Below are 12,451 nucleotides of genomic sequence, written 5' to 3' on the forward strand. Positions count from 1 at the left end.
ACTATCTTGGTTAATGAAACTATCTCTTTAGTTCAAGTGATATGTGCTTGCTTATATTTAGGCATTCTCTTGAAGTAAAGTGACTCAATATTCAACTATTGTCTTACCTTATGTTGAGTCATCTAGTTTTAAAAAAAATTATTATATGTTGAATGAATATTTTGTATCTTAAAGAAACTAAAGACCTTCTTTCAAGAAAGAAAAGGAGTTTGTTAATAATGCAGGATCCTTGAGCAAGAAAATGAAAGATCTCAACTTGAAGGATATCTCCGTGTAAGATACAATAAATATTCACATGCAAACAAGAGAGAGAACCTTCTTCAGCCAAAAGTTCATACATAAGGAATCTAGTAGGTATTTGACTGAAGAATGCAGAATGAATTGGTAATTCTAGATACTTCTCTCACAAATTAATTGAGCAAAGTCAATAACTTAAATCTTATTATGGCATGATTAAATTCTTTAATTATTAATTTTTGATATCATGTCTATATGTGTATTGACTGACTTGTACTTTTAGAAACTGTTTCATGGTTTGCCCAAACTAAATTATTTCTTTGCCTATATCATAACCATGAAATACACAAGTATATGCTTAAAATTTTGATGTAAAATAACTTGTGAGAAGTTATGAATCCTTGAGCATAATGAAAATGTTGTTTGCATGATATACATATATATGATACATAAGATTATTTCTTTATTCTGCTCTTTCATGTAAATTACTTGAGAATAACAAAAAGAGAGAGAGATAAAGAAAAGAAAATGGACATTGTTCAAGAGATGAAAAATCTGAGCAAAGGCAAGTACTTCAATCTTAAGGAAAAGCAAAACAAGCATAATATATTCGGCACATTTGGAAGGGATAAAATCTATAATTAATTACACTCAAACAGGGAGAGTTTGAAGTAAACATTTTAACCTTTCTATATTGCTCATCATAGGGATGGTGCCAATGGGGAGGCTAGTGGTAGTACCCGGCACTATTTGACCCAACTATTCGGTGTAGGGCATATTAGGGACGGCACAAGAGGGAGGCTAGTGGTAGTACCTCGTGCCCCTTCCCAACTCCACCGGATAGGGAGCAAATAGAGTATAGAGCTTAAGAAAGTTAAAAGAAAGACAAAGTAAATGAAAGTATACAAGAAAGAATCAATTCAAATTTTTAATCACATGGAAACACACTTTAAGGATGAAATCAGTGCAAAATTATATTTAAATAGGGGGAGTTTATTTGAAAAGAATTGATTTTGATACTTGACATGCTTGTTCTTAATATTTTAATGTATGACTTAACACACACTATATTTTGCATGTGGCATGATATTTTAAATTATGGGTTCTCAATATCTTTTGTAGTACCCCATACTTGGACAATTTGATTGAATGTTTGAAATGCTACATAGCATCTTTTGTTTGGTTTTATTGAAAAGAAAATTCAGATTTGTTATTCACAATCATCGTTAAAATCTAAAAGTTAAATAAATTTGTAAAAAAAAAAAAGGGAGAAGAGAAGGATATCTCTATTTAGGCAAAATGAATTGAGTTTGTCTTATCCATCAACTTGCTTAACTTTGGTATATAATGTGCTAACTCATACCAAAATTCAACATAAATACAAATATTCTGAATATGCTTGAAATATGTGTTTTCAATCGTAATGATTTAAGATAAGCTACAATGTGGAAGATCCATATCTCAAATTATGACTTTGAAAGCCTCTTTTGAAAATCTTTATGAAATTCAGAATCTGATTTCGTATAAAAGCTTAAACTCAATATGATTTCTAAAATAAAATCTTAATTTAAGAAAAACAGAATTAATTTTGATGCCTTGGTTGATTGCTCCGATACGCATCCGAAACATATCTTTTCTTATCGTTAAAATGTACTAATATTGGTCCAAATGATGTGTCTTTCGATGATCTTGATTGCAAACAAAAATTTCTAAATATATAATCTTATTTTGATATTAAAAAGATTTATTGTGTTTCATGAATACATTGGTGAAAAACTATGATTAAGAAATTGAGTTCTATAAATATATATACCTCAATGATCATCTATATGTTTTTCTCTCCTACATTCTTAAAGATTTCCATCAGAATATCAATAGAGTGAATGATCTTAAAACTAGAAATATTTCAGTTCACTCAAATGACTCTAAAAGAAAGAAAATGTAAATGTTTTTGAAAGAAATTGAGCTTCAATTGAATCATTTTCTGATTAATACTTTTATACATTTTCTCTAAGATTAGGAGAAAGCATAACTTGTTCTTAAAGGATTAGAAAGAGTGATTACTATAAATTCTGAATATTTCTAGATCACTCTACATTCTTGATATTACAGAATTTCAGTGTTATTCACGTTTATCACTAAAATCTGAAATTCAACAATTTAAAATGATTAAAGAAGAATGCATCTTTTGAGGGGGAGATTTAGATATTCAGTATCCTATCCCAAAGACACTTTATTTTGATGCATACCTTGATTTTTATGGATTGATTTTGATGAACCTCCTTATATTACAATACTTGCTTTAATTATAAGTTTATACCTTGAGATGAGTTCTATAAAGGTTGTCTTGTCTCAAACCTTGAGTCTTATGAAAATAAGCTGAAATATATTTTTGAGATTGACAATCTTATTGAACATTATCTACAAATTCTAAACTCTTAAAATGGAATGATCAATTAAGGGGGAGAAAGAAAATTTCAGAAGGAAAGATCTTATGGAACTTAATCGCATAAATCTATAACTAAAGGAGAGGGAAAGAATACTAAATGAAAAGTGATCCTAATACTCTCCAATATGTATCATCTGAAATTTAAATCTGAAAATCTTTATGATACACCTTGAGGCGTGTTATTTGGTTAGTATATCTTATGCATAAATCATGAACCAAATTGCAAGTTGAGCTTAAAGAGCCTCTAACTTAATGAAAAAAGGGGAAGAATAACGTGTAAAATTTTCTTGAGTATCTTTTAGAAAATCTATTTTGATATTCACTAATGAGTCCTAATTGACTTGATCTTTAAAACTTAAATTGTGTGCCAATTCATATTTTTATATATCAAATTTTTTTTTTTAGGAATAAAAGAATAAAGTCTTTAAAAGAGCTTTAAAAGAACCTTCAAAGCCTTGAACTTTATGTATACTCTAAGATATATTATAAATTGCATGAATTCATATTTTGGTATTTATGCCACAATATTTTTACACCATAAAAGCACTTTGCAATCATACTTAATATATTGCTCTTATACTCAGAAAATTAGTTAAATTGCTCTCATGTTGATAAAATACTTAATAGATTGGCAACAAGATCTTAAATGAACAAGCTTTCACACTTATTATTGAAGAGAGGTTAGATTTCCACTTCTTGAATTAACCTAAGGAAGATTCCACCTACACTTGATTAGAAAACTATCTGTGGTATCAACTTAGAAAACTTCTTGAAAACTATCTTAATTGGCTCTGATCTGTGCTCACTAATCTGATTCCAATATTATTGCCTTAAGTTATATGATTCATATCCTTGCAATAATTTAACATTCAAATCAGAGTACAATAAGGAAAAGAAATATTTGAGTGTTCTTATCTTTGTGCTTAATGTTTTCCTATCTTTTTGATGTTGTCAAAAAGGGGGAGAAATATCTAAGTATATGCAAATATCTAAGTATATGCTCATAATGCCTTTATGCTTTGAATTGAATACAAATCAGCTTAAATTGAAATATGTTGATTGTGTTAAGCTGATTAAATCTAAAGCATTATCATGAAGTATGTTTTAAAAATATATGTTTTCTACTTCATGCAACTTTGCTATGTATTACTTCTAGAAAACAATATCTTTTATATTGCATATACTCCAAGTTTTGTCATCATCAAAAAGGGGGAGATTGATGACCCAAAGATTGATTCATAGATTGATTTTGATGATCACAAAACCTTGAAGTATAGATACTAATGTTTATGTTGCAAGGAGAAAGATATTTATTTTGCAAGGAACATAGCAAGTTGGAAGAACACAAGAAGGCCTCCAAAAGCTCTCAAGAAAAGTTAGAAGAAAGCTACAATTCATTGGCCCAAGTTTAAAGTTCAAAAGGTTCAAATTGGAGGAGTAAAATCAAAGGAAAAATTCGAAAGAATAGTCTTCGAGTCGACTCCTGAGGAATTCGAGTCGACTCCAATGTTTACCGAGTCGACTCCGGGGAAGTATGAGTCGACTCCTAGGAGTCACAGGCAGAAAAGTCAGAGAGCAGTTTTCGGATCTGAAATTCGAGTCGACTCCAGTGGAACGCGAGTCGACTCCGATGGTTGGCAGGTCGACTCCAAAGAAAGCAAGAGTCGACTCTCAGCGGTACATAAAGAAAAAGTCAGAGAGCATTTCATGGACTCTGAGATTCGAGTCGACTCCCGCAATACACGAGTCGACTCCGAGACTGCGCGACCATCAACAGACAGAAGATCAAGTTACTGCCTCTGAGATTCGAGTCGACTCCCAGACAGCTCGAGTCGACTCCACGATAGCTTCACGTCAAAAGGGAGAAGACCAACTTTCAGAAACTGAGAGCCGAGTCGACTCCGAGGAAGTTCGAGTCGACTCCAAGACTGGATGAGCCAAAAGACAGAGGATCGGGAGTTCGGGCTCTGAGATTCGAGTCGACTCCCAGGACAGTCGAGTCGACTCGAGTGGATCAAATTCAAAATTGGATCCACGGACTTCAGTGGATGAGCCGACTCCGAAATTGCCAAGTCAGCTCCAGAAGTTGGCGAGTCGACTCCAGGTTAAGACGAGTCGACTCCCAGTCAAGGCATGCACTTTAATTCAAATTTGGAACAGTGGCCGAGTCGTCTCCAGTAAAGCACGAGCCGACTCCTGCAACAGGCGAGTCGACTCCTGATCGCGCGAGTCGACTCCAATCCCAACGGTAATATTGTCAGGAAGTGCAGACTGTGTCCAACGGCTCTATTTTTGTCTCTAACGGCTATATTCTTGTTTCCACGCCATCTAAAGCTATAAAAACAAGAAGAGAGCTAGGAGAGAACTTATGGAAGTGGGAGAGATCATCTAGGAAAGAGATCTCAAAGAGATTACAAAGAAAATCTCCCATAAGCACAAAAGGGCCATCCAAAACGAAATAGAGAGAAGAAGAGCATCCAAGTGAATCCGAAAGCTTCCTCTCCATCCGTGTGCTGCCTCAGTGATCCTCTACCTCGTGCCAAATCAGAAGAGGGTCAAGTAAAGAAGAAGCCGAGCTCCTCCATCTTCAAAACTCGTTTGAGGGCTTCTCTTTACTCTATTTGTTTATATTGTCATATTTGCTTGTTTAAGAAGCTTTGTTTTGTTTTATACTTTGTTTTAATATCTTGTAACTTGATTCAATCAAGGGATTGAATCAAGGGGTTAAGGTTTGTTGGTGAGCCAAAGGGAAAACCAACTGTGTAAGGTTTGTTGGTGAGCCAAAGGGAAAACCAACTGTGTAAGGTTTGTTGGTGAGCCAAAGGGAAAACCAACTGTGTTAGGTTTGTTGGTGAGCCGAGGGTAAAACCAACGAGTAGGGTTCGATTGTGATCTCGGAAAAACAATCGGAGTGGTTCTAGTCGGTGAGCCTGGGAAAACCGACCGAGTTCGTTGTGCGCTCGTAAAACAACAAGTTGGGTTGTGAGCTTGTAAAACAACCAGCTGTAATATGTAGGATTATAGTGAAATTTCCAAGAAGTCTTGGGGAGTGGATGTAGGTGCTGGGGTGCACCGAACCACTATATGTTTGTTGTGTTTGTAATGCTTCTGCTTATTGTCTAACTAACACACTCACTTACTTAGATAAACTGCTTGCTTAACTCTTATCTGGACATCCTTTAGTTGCAAGCATATTTAATCAAGTCACATTCTATACATCAAACTGTTGCTAAGTTTAACTTTCACTGCGCATATATACAACTTAGCATAATTAATCAAAAAGTTCAAGAAGTAGCATAAAAGTTTTGAAAAACCCAATTCACCCCCCCTCTTGGGTTGTATCTACTGGGCCACAACCTCACTCAGCCCCCTCACTGCGACGAGGAAAGCAAGGAAGCTAACTTCTCTATGCGTATATGCCCATTGCAGCTAGGGATGCACATGGATCTTTGATCGGGTAATTCCAATTCAATCTAATTTTTTATTTGTGTTTTAATTTTAGATCTAAATTTAATTGTCCATTGCAGCTAGGGATGCACATGGATCGATTGGATCGGGTAATTCTAATTCAATCTAATTTTTTATTTGAGTTCTAATTTTAGATCTAAATTTAATTCAGTATATGCCCATTACAGCTAGGGATGCACATGGATCGATTGGATCGGGTAATTCCAATTCAATCTAATTTTTTATTTGAGTTCTAATTTTAGATCTAAATTTAATTCAATAAAAAATTAGATTGGATCGATTCGAATCTACGGCTGCAATTTTTGACCCAACGAATTATTCGAATCGGATTAAGTCTGAATTCGGTAAACTCAAACCTGAAAATAGAACGAGTCCAATTTTAAGATCCGATCTAATTTTACGGGTCCTCCATAATAAGTCGGGTCGGAACTAAGTGGATCGGGCTGGGTCACGGGCCAACCCCAATCTATTTGCAGCTGGGCCGGACATCTCATCCTCCGACTGCCCACATTGTACCCTCTCTTCATGTGTCCCAACGTCGCGTCATCAGCTTCTTCCCGGGTAAGCTGTCTGATCTTGGACGGCAACCAGCCTCACATGATGAGGTGGCCAAAGACAATTGCCAACGTTGGCACAAAAAGGTTACTACTAAAGCATCATTCTGAATCAACCGCCAAAATCCATTTATTGGTCAAATGGGTTCGGGTTTCGGGTCCTGGGTTTCAGGTTCGGATACTTTGGGTCTGATCTGGACCCAAGTTGGGCCCATGAGGGTATTGCCCAAATGGGTTCGGTTATTTACCTGTTTGGAGATTCCAATCTCTTTCTTTGAAATTCTTGATCTCAAGGTTTCTTTCGGATTGCTCTTTTTTTTTTTTTGAAATAATTTTTTCAGATTGTTCTGGCTTTGTTCCCGTTTTATTTATCCGAAATAGTCAGATGCTTGTGTTTCGAGATGATTTCATGCTGTTTTAGATGAATCGGTGCATGATTTCTGGGTAAGTTATGGACGTGGTGTTGGTCTTGTAGTTGAATGGCATCGTGCTTCTTTGAGACGATCTCGAAGATGAGTGATTGCTGTGGTCCTGGTATCGATCTAAAGATTAAGTTTTTTGGCTAGATGTTAAGAGTAATTTTTCTTCGAGAGCCGGTGCGGGATCATCCTTGAATCACCACTACGATTTTGGTATTGATAACTTGTTTTCTTGAAGTCAACATCTTTCTTCTAAGTTTGTTTTTGGTCACTTATGGCTGTAAGTTTCAGATGGATATCTGAATTCATCTTCAGTATTATTAAGCAATGAGGAGATAAACATTATGGATAGGGATAAACAATATTATAATTTTGATAGCCTTGTCATCCAGCTTAGGAACTATTACCATGGCATCTACCAAGAATGCTTGCTAGGATTCCAAACACAAAATACATCGAGGTGTATCTAAGTGAAATAATGAGAGACTGATGGGCAGCTGTTCACTGATGTTCTGTGCTCTGAAGATATGTTTTATTTGAAATAAGGTTTGGTGTTCTTCCCCTATATCGAGATGGGAGACAAATCGATACAACTGCTGTAAAACAAAAAATGAGTTTATACCGAAAGCCTGCCTACAATCTAAGGCTGATCTGAGATTCATACGACACTCTGTGTAGCTGAACATTTCAAAACCTATCATATATTGGAGGCAAATATTGAGCAGAAACCCAGTAACTATATAAGTAAAATAATTAAACAAAAACAAAAAGAGAAAAATCTTTGTCGGTAAAGATTCAAAAGACTCAAACAGAAATAGCTTTTCAGAAGCAATAGCAGCAGAGCAGTCCATTCAAGTAGATAAAATTTCAGATATTAGAAGATGTCATGGTAGCCAAGGCCTGCTCATCCTTAGCTTTCTTCTTCAGTGCCATTGTGTCACGTCCCGAACCCGGGGCCCGGGACACGAGCAGACGCCGCGCACCTGCAGGGCGGACCCCGCAGGCATGCAAGGCAGATAAATCAGATCAACCATCAATAACTAAATGAAGATAAATTCCAGTTTTCATATCAAATATCAACATACACATATGTCAAAGAAAAGTCAATATCTACTAGCTAAATACATCATGATCACTCGGTCCCGTAACCCCTATAATTATATGTCATCACCTGCAAAAAATGTAAATAGTAGGAGTGAGCTAACAGCTCAGTAGGCAACATCATGCAATAAAGTCATCATATAACATGTCATGATGCATATGAAAAGCAGCTAAAACTCATGAATTCACAAAAAAAAATTCCACACGATAACCCGTAAATCCGATCCGAGACTCAAAATATCTCAACCGCATGACTACGGCCACATCACCCAGTGGCATGGTTGCACCGAAGTGCCAATACAACTCTCCGCAGAGCCGCTCCACTGAGCCAACGCACAACTGTGCCGCACCCCCTGGTGCCAATCTCCCGCTCCACCGAGCCGCTCCGAAGAGCAAAACGCACCCCTGTGCCGCCACTATTCTATCACCGATGGTTGCGGTGTCGGAACTAGTTCCTCAGTACAAGTCGATAAGGCCAACGTATCATCCCATTGGCGAGGCCTAGACTATAGTCACGCGGTCTTAAAAAAAATCCATAAATCAACTTTCCACATAGTAAATTTCCAAATCAAAGTCATGATCATGCTCCCAATAGTAAAGCACATAACAGTTTATGAAATTAAATATTTAATTCTAATTCTAACACATAATGCCAATAATAAATGATAACATCAACATATGCAAGATACATGTTAAAATTCTACTTTAAAGCAATAGGTCACCTACCTGGGCTAGCTTAAAAATTTTCTGCCACAGATATCACGAACCCCTGATTAAACATAAACATTAATTATTTAACTAATTAAGAAACATAATTTAAACTATTTCCAACCTCTTAGACTCCTAAATTCATAGATCCAAGAATGGGCCCCCCAAGATCAAACATAGACCCTAATAACAAGTAAACCAAAATCCCAAAATTAGAATCCTTTAAACCCAAAACCAATTGTGGCCCAAAACAGATTAGGCCCAATTGAACCAAACTAGATTACAGATCCAGATCAAGTCTCAGGCCCAGACCAAACTAGCCCACAAATCCAATTAGATCCAACTCAGCCTAAAAATAGATCCCCAGCCCCACCCAAACTAGATCTGATCCGACCAGATTAGATCAAACCTTAACAAACCAGATTACACTCAAATCAGGCCAACCCAAATTTCTGACTCAGATTCTGACCCAAATTCTAATTACAATCCAAAGCTGATTATTCAGATTGCAACTCAAACTCAATCCATCCTACTAATTGCTGGTTCAATCAGACCATAACAAAACCCATTCACTCAAACTCAAATCAAACCCAATTCAAGGAATAGGTGGAACCGGTTCATAGCCTGAACCGGGTCATGGTCTGATTCGGTTCAATCAGGTCAGGGTTCCAGACACAAACAGGGAACAAAAATCAAAATAAGAAAAAAAATAAAAAAATAATAAAAAAATAAATGCCCAGGAAGAAGAAAGAAGAAGAAGAAGAAGAAGGAGAAGAAGGAGAAGAAGAAGAAGAAGGGAAGAAAGGAAGAAGGGAGGGTGGCTGGTGGTTCCGATTGGCCTTCGGCGGCCGACCGTGGCCCTCGGCGGCGGTGCTCCGCCAGCCGCCGTCGGCCACGCCGCTGTCACGAGCAGCGCGGAAGAAAAGAAGAAAAGGAGAAGGAGAGGAAGAAAGGGAGGGAAGAGAGAGGCCAGGGCTGGAAAGCCCGGCCCCCCGTTCGTCCACCTCCGGCCGAACTCATTTCGGCCCGAATTGACCCCGGCCGGCCGAATCTCACAAAAACTTTCCCGAAATAGGGGAAGTGAAATCGATTAACATACCCTCGTTCCTTTCCCCTTAAATCCATAAAAAGGTAGTAAACAGGTTTTCTTTCTCACCTCCGGTCGTCGATGAGTGGATTCCCGGCGGTGATGGTGGCTCCGGCGGTGACGGTGGCTCCGGCGATCCTCTCAAAAAGGGGAAAAAAGAGAGGAGAAAAGACTCGAATTTTAGGGAGATGGGGGCTCCTCTGAGGGTCCTCAACTCCCTTTAACGAAGAGAGAGAGAGAGAGAGGGGAGAGGGATGCGGAGAGGTTTCGCTGGCCATTCGGCCGGCATGGTGATCGTGGGGATGGCCACGATAATGAAGTTGGCACCCATTGCCGACTTCAGTTCATTGGGCCCAAGGACGGGCCCAACAAAATTTTAGGTCTTTACACTCTAACCAACTAAAAAGAAATTTCGTCCTCGAAATTAACACATACCTCAATCCAAGAACAAGGCAGAAAACTTCTCTCTCATCTCCTCCTCCAATTTTCAGGTAGCTTCTCTCTCACTGTGATTGCTTCACTGTACCTTTACATAAGAAATAATGCACCTCCTCAAAACTTGGTCCTTCCTATCTACTATACGGATAGGCTGCTCAACATAAGAAAGATCTGCGCGGAGCTGCAAAGATGCCACCTCAATCACATGACTGGGATCAGCAATACCTCCTCAACATAGAGACATGAAAAACAAAATAAACCCCTGATAAAGCAGGTGGAAGTGCCAGCTTATAAGCAGCAGCTCCAACTCTTTCGAGAATCTCGAATGGTCCCACATATCTCGGACTGAGCTTACCCCGAACTCCAAATCGCATTACCCCTTTAGAAGGGGACACTCTGAGGAAAACATGATCTCCGGTTTGGAATTTCAGATTCTGTCTCCTGATATCAGCATAGCTCTTCTATCTACTTTGAGCTGCCCGAAGTCGCTCTCTGATCAGCTGAACCTTCTCCACTGTCTGCTGAATAATCTCTGGACCTAGAATCTTTCTCTCTCCCACATCATCCCAACAGATCGGTGATCTACACTTCCTACCATACAAAGCCTCATAAGGAGCCATTTGAATACTTGCCTGGTATCTATTGTTATAGGCAAACTCTACCAACGACAAATGATGATCCCAAGAATCCCTCATGTCAATAGAACAGTTTCTCAGCATATCCTCCAGAATTTGAATGGTCCTCTCAGATGCCCATCTGTCCGTGGATGAAAAGCTGTACTGAAGCTAAGAGTGGTCCCCAAAGCTTTGTGCAAACTGCCCCAAAAATGAGCCACAAATCGGAAGTTCCTGTCAGACACTATAGATACTGGAACTCCATGCAGTCGCACGATCTGTTCAATGTACAACTCTGCAAATCTCTCTAATGTTATCTTGATCTTAAATGCTAGAAAGTGTGCTGATTTGGTCAATCTATCTACAGTCATCCAGACTGAATCATTACCTCTAAGGGTACGAGGTAGCCCTGACACGAAATCCATAGTAATATGCTCCCACTTCCACTCTGGGATCGGAAGGGGCTAAAGCATACCAGCTGATCTTTGATGCTCAATCTTAACTTGCTGATAAGTTAAGCATTGAGATACAAACTGAGCAATCTCTCTCTTCATATTGTTCCACTAGAACACAACTTTCAGATCCTTATACATTTTTGTACTACTAGGATGCACTGTATATCCAGTATTGTGAGCCTCCTCCATGATTTCCTTCTTCAGACTAGGATCATCTGGAACACAAACTCTGCCAATAAACCTCAATGAGCCATCCTCATGTATATGAAAATCAGGCTGAGATCCAGACTCAACGTCTTCTTTAATTTTCTGGAATCGAGAGTCATCCACTTGCGCTGCCTTAATTCTGTCAATAAGTGTAGGCTGGACCCGCAAGTTTGCCAACTTTAGGGTAGCTGTTGGGGTATGTGCAGACTTTTGGTGATGAAGAGAATTGAAGGAGAATCAATTCTGCATAGTTCTGTCTGGCGGACTGTCAGAGTCGACTCGAGCTACAGTCGAGTCGACTCGGGAACAGTCGAGTCGACTCGAGGCCTGTCGAGTCGACCCGAGAGGAGAAAAGCCGCAAAAATCATGTTTCTGTCTGGACTGTCAGAGTCGGCTCGAGCTACAGTCGAGTCGACTCGAAGCATCATCGAGTCGACTCGAGCCATAGTCGAGTCGACTCGAGATCGTGCCAGTTAAACTGGAAATTGTCCAGACGTGCCAGAGTCGACTCAAACTTCAGCCGAGTCGACTCGGGCTCGCGGGAAATCATACGGATGAGTTCTCTTTTGGTGTTTTGTTGGCGTTTCGACGGCTATGATCATCTGAAGGTCTTGAGACTATATATAGGACTCATGAGAGCCCTAGGGAGAGTATTGGCCGTATATTTGAGAGAGACTCTTGTTTGTGAGGCTAGGGTTCTAGAGAAGAAGAGGA

Source organism: Phoenix dactylifera, unplaced genomic scaffold (assembly GCF_009389715.1).
Source record: "Phoenix dactylifera cultivar Barhee BC4 unplaced genomic scaffold, palm_55x_up_171113_PBpolish2nd_filt_p 000305F, whole genome shotgun sequence".
NCBI lineage: Eukaryota > Viridiplantae > Streptophyta > Magnoliopsida > Arecales > Arecaceae > Phoenix > Phoenix dactylifera.